Source organism: Ursus arctos, unplaced genomic scaffold (assembly GCF_023065955.2).
Source record: "Ursus arctos isolate Adak ecotype North America unplaced genomic scaffold, UrsArc2.0 scaffold_9, whole genome shotgun sequence".
In the NCBI taxonomy this organism is placed as follows: Eukaryota; Metazoa; Chordata; class Mammalia; order Carnivora; family Ursidae; genus Ursus; species Ursus arctos.
Window position 1 is genome coordinate 16594594 of NW_026623111.1, and position 6000 is coordinate 16600593.

Below are 6000 nucleotides of genomic sequence, written 5' to 3' on the forward strand. Positions count from 1 at the left end.
TAGTACTAGAAATTCCTCCACAGATTATCTTAACTCTTTAGATGCCTAAGTTTATTTATTTTTAAATATAAATTGTGATTTAAGCACAGGAATGCTTAAAAAACAGAGTATCACCCTGGTTTTATTATTACAATCCCGCGTATCTAGGAAAAATGAGAAACACTTCAATCCCAAGTCTTGCCCTCATTTATGACACATTTCTTGTTTGCTACTGCCACCTGCTGGTGAAGCCCTAAGATGTACAGGTGAACACTCCGCCCATCCATTAGGTTTTAGGAAATTTTATTGCATATTTGAAATTATTAAGTAACATACTTCTCATATAAGATGTACGTATATTCATTAAAATATAGAAGAAGACAAAAAAGGGAAATAATTCCTGCATTCCCACCTCCCAGAGATAATATCTGGCGTATAGCCTTCAAAAACATACAAATCCTGTAATCTTAGTTCTTCACCTGAAATATGCTGTCAAAATTTATGTCATTTGGAGTGCCTGGCTGACTCAGTCAGTAGAGTATGCAACTCTTGGTCTTGGGTTCTGAGTTCAAGCCCCATGTTGGGTGTAAAGATTACTTAAAAATAAAAAAAAAGAATCTTAAAAATTTATGTCGTTTAATACTCTTATGGTGACCATGTTACATTTAATCATATAATATATAATTTTATTTTTTGAACACTTGGTTTCTTCAATTTTGTTTATATACATATGTATTTGCATGTGTGTGTGTGTCCACACTGATATATAGATATCCAGGTATGGATAAATAGTTATCTATAGATATATAAATACGAATATAAATATGAATATATATATTTAGTAGAGCAATATGTTGGCTGAAAAATTTGGACTCAGCTCTATTTTTTATATAAAATATTGCTGGAAATATAGTTGCTTAGTCAAAGAATATCAAAATATGAAGTCTTTCAATAAATACGGCCAAGCTCATCTCCAAAAGTCTATACCAATTCACACTCCTAAGAAAACTCTACTCTCTCCATATTTTCATCAACACTTCCTTTTATATACTTTAAAAAGCTATTCCAGTAGTATGAAGAAGGAAACTGGGATGCTGTTATTATTTGTATTTATTCAATTAATGAACTTGTTCTTTTCACATGTCTACTGGCCATTTCCATTTTCTCACTTCTAAAACGCCTTAGGCTTCCGTGCCAGGTCTTCTGCTTTAGTGTTTGTATCGTAATAGAAAAAAATTAACAAAACTAACACTGATTTGTGTATGTTCCAAATATTTTCCCCATCATATATCACTTGATTTCATCCATGGTAATTTTTAAAATGTAGTGATTTTAAATTCTGATTTAGTTAAATATATCAGTCTTCTCCTTCATATTTCATCCCTGTGGTTTTATACTTAGAAATTCTTTCTTTGCTCTTGAAATTTGTCATTATTGTACCTTCAAGAAAATTATTCACATTTCCTTTTCTGTGCAAGAAAATGTTATCTAGATGGTTTCCCTATGAAAGTTCATAAAGTTGCCTGGCATGAGAAGGAAGGGGAACCTATAAATCATTATCACATCATGACACCTGACTTTTCTGCTTCTGCATAAATTAGGACACTGATGTGCAAAATATTTGGAGGAGATTATAAGGAACCTCTTACTGTTAATGGGCTGGTTCTGTTCCATACATGTCCATATTCATGCTCATAAGCTATGTTCAATTATCAACATAAAATAAAAATCATATTTTATATCAAATAAAAACCCACCCTGAAATTCAACCACAAACAAGTGCAGGGCTCTATTATTGTGAGGCTAATGAAATGAGAAGGGGCACTAGGCAGAGAACACATTGGCCAGTTGCCAATCACTTCATACTCTAAGAATTTGCTTTAACAAGCATCTTGCATGATAGGATGTTCCTGCATTGATCACATGGTAAAGTAGAAAGTGTAGTGAACAACAACAAAAAATATCACAAACTGAGGCTATAGCAACACTGTGACCTGCAAAAAAAAAAAAAAAAATCTAATTTATCCTTCCCTGACTCTCCTTTGCTTCTGATAGAAAAGGAAGTAATTCACATTAACGATTTCAAATTTGTCTTCACTCTCTAACTCACCATGAATTTATATTGCTCAGACACACCTGGATAATATCTCATCCAGCTTAATAACAGCAATCAATAATCAATTATCGCTATAATACATAATAGGTGACCCATGCTCCACAAAGTACACCATTTTGAAGAAACAATTAAAATGGAAAATTTTATATACATGTACTATGACTTATGACTATGTTGTACTGTTACTATTACACTAGGATGCAGTGTTGGGTAACTGATAGCACCAAACACACCGATGAGCAGGACTAAAGTGCTTGTTACTTCTGACCCTATTTACATGCAGACAAATCCTCACAACCTTATGTATGTCAAGATTCCTATCATGAACTCTGCCACTAGCAAATGACTGATAATGTATAGACGAGGAAATATATCCTCTGTCACTCAGGTATCTGAAACTCAGGTATCTTAATGAGTCCATTACGAACTCAGACCTTTCCTGGCTTACAGCTTTTTTTAAACATTTTGGTTCCTTTCTTCTTGAATAATCTTATCACAAATAAATACTTTTTATGATTTTCCTCTTTCATTCAGCGCTATAGACTAAATGTTAGGGCCCCTTCCCCCAAATTCATATATTAAATCCCAACCCCCAATGTGATGGTGGTAGGAGGCAGGGCTTTGGGGAGGTGATCAAGTTGTAAGGATGGAGTTCTCATGAATGGTCCCTATGAAGAGTGTCCCTATAAAGAGACCCCAGAGAGGTTCGGCCCCACTCCACCATGGGAGGACGCAGTAAGAAGATGGCCATCGATGAACCAGGAAGCGAATTCTCACCAGACACCAAAGCTGACAGTGCCCTTGATCTTGGACTTCCCAACCCCCAGAATTGTAAGAAATAAATTTCTGTTCTTTATAAGCCATCCAGCCTATGGTATTTTGTTATAACAATTTGAATGGACTAAGATATGTATCCATTCATAAAAGTTGAAGTTTTTCTTTAACTGTCCAAACCGGGGGGCAGATTTGCCTATAAAATCTGTAATTTTAGACTATAATCATGGTTAGACTAATACCCTCATTTGGGAAAGATAAATGGTAGTTTGCTTATGATGATTACACATAACCCTTCAAAGACAACTGTCCTGGCCTTACCAGGCTGAGTTCTCTTTGTCCCTCTGAGACCTGGTTGCAGGACAGAAAAGAATTGCACCATTTTTATAACTCTTACAATCAACAAAGAGGCCACACGGCAACTCCTCCAAGTAAAGCATGTTTATCTGGTTTTGTCTGTTTGTCTTTCTTGAAACTAAAGTCTCAAAGTGATTCCTATGTGTTGCTTTCCAGAAGAGATTCTGCATACAGATTCTGTAACAGAAAATATTACAAACGGCATTTTTTGGAGCACAACAGAAGAACATTGCATGTAACTCTTAAAGCACTCTTTGCTAAAAATTAAGGCAGAGGTGCCTGGGTGGCTCCCTGGGTTAAGCAACCGACTCTTGATTTTGGCTCAAGTCATGATCTCAGGATCATGAGATTGAGTCCTGCATCGGGCTCCATGCTGGGCAGGACCCTCCTTAAGATTCTCTCTCTCCCTCTCCCGCTGTCCCTCTCCACCCACTTGTGCGCATGCTTGCACTCTCGCTCTCTTAAAAAAAAAAAAAAAAAGGCATAATGTAAAAATAGTAAGATTGTTTTGAGGATGTAAGCTAATATGATCCAAATGTACTCAAATGCAGTAGTAGTAATGGTAGTAGTAGTAGTAGTAGTAGTAGTAGTAGTAGTAGTAGTATCAACCAAACTGATTGACTTCTCACTCTGTCCCAGCTGCCCCATAGGTCATGCTGCCCACGTGCAAATCCCAGCTCAATCATTACTGGCTGTATGACCTTGGGCCAATTCTTTAGCTGTCTGGTTTTCTCATCTGTGAAATCGGGAAGGTGCGAACAGCACTCGCCTCATAGGACAGTTGTGAGGATTAGGTTTTGTGTGTCTATCTTGTGTATGCCTGTGCCCGACACTAGAAGCTGCTATTGTTATACAATTGAAACTTGCCTCTTCCACATTTCCCGTCCCATTAACTTCTTGACTATAAGGGTTTCTACCAGGATGAAAAACAAAACACGGCATTCCCCCAGAAAGATATTTAGATGTTGATAAGCATTCTGCTTTCCTCTTTATATTTACGGTCATTTTAAGGCTATTAAAGACCTGCAGTGGTAATGCTGAAATGTAATTTATATCTAGGGTCACAAAACACAGCAAACAAGGATGGTAACTCTATTAGCATTTCACAAGTATAAAAAGACTTTGAGCCCAGGCTTTCCTGCCACAGTAACTATAAAGCCTGAGGAATATAAATATAAAAAGATGGGAGATATTATTGAAGAGTGAAGTCTGCAAGAAAATACATGTCACGATTGCCGAAAGACATAGTGATTTAAGCAGAAATGCACACTTAGTAAATACTATGAAAACGAATCTGAGGTTCTAGTTAAAGATAGTGGGCCAAATTCATGCATTTCCTCCACAAATAACCATGAAAATGAAAACATAGTAGTTTTTAAGTAGGATGTACAGAGAGTGACACAGAACAGGAGAGAACAAAATTTTTAAAGCTGGAAATGCGAGGACGTGTGGAATCTGATTTTTGGCACTTTAGGATATGAAATCTCCACCAAGCAGTGCAACGTAGTTGGCCTGTCCAACTCCCAGGGGGTTCAGTTAATTCCTCTCCCTACCTAGAAATGGCAGTAAAAAGGGACTTAAAAAAAAAAAAAAAAAAAAAAGAATCATTGAGACCTCCCCCAGACTCTCCTCCCCCTCACACCATCTCTACCACCTTCGTCTGCCAAAGACTGGCCATGGAATTTTTCGGGTAGGGTGAAACTGAGGGCTATGGCACTAGATGAAACCACATGCAATTGGAGATGAGGATACCATATAAAACACAGGAGAGATTCGGAGGAAGAGTTTTTAATTCAGACTGAGACTCCCCGGCCCCCCACCACCCACCCACAGGAGCTGGCAGTCAACCTGATTACGTGCAGTCATAAGACAGAAAGATGCTTCTCTCAGAAACAGACCAACCAATATGAGTTTCCTAGGACTACTGTAACACCTCACCACACACTGGTGGGTTAAAATAACAGGAATTTATTATCTCACAGTTCTGGAGACCAGAAGTCCAAAACTAAGAAGTGGGCAAGGTTGGTTCCTTCAGAGGACTCTGAGGGAGAATCCATCCCTAGCATATATATATACATACATATATATATATATATATATATATATATATATATATATATGAATGACGTGTTTGATCACGTTGCAAGCTGGTTAGAAAACTGGCAGTGAGTTTAAAGATAAATTAATAAAAAATGCATATGAGACGAAAACAAACCAAAAAAGGAGGAGACATCATCTTCAGACAAAAGGAAAGGATATAAAAGGCAGGAAACATAAGCATAAAGATATAGGTCTTCAGACATTAGTGTTTACAGCCATAATAACATAAACACTGAAGATTTATTTATCCAAAACAATGGAATTATAGCAGAAAGATGAAAGAATGCATATGAAATGTGCATATAGGGGGAGTAGGTAAAGAGCTAAAGCCCCATCTTCCACCGTGGCAAATCAGGAGATAACACTCAAGACCAAAAGTTCATAACTACATCATGTGACTAGAGAAATAGTATGTTGAAAGCCCTGGGAGAAGGGGCTGCTGCTTTTCATTACAAACTTTATAGAGATATTTATTTAGCCAAAGCTCTAGATGCATATAAAAAACATAGGGGCACCTGGATGGCTCTGGTGGTTAAGGGTCTGACTTCAGCTCAGGTCACGATCTCGGGGTCCTGGGATCGAGCTCCATGTCAGGCTCCCTGCTCAACGGGGAGTCTGCTTTTCCCTCTGCCTCTCCCCCTGCTCATACTCTCTCTCAAACAAATAAATAAAAT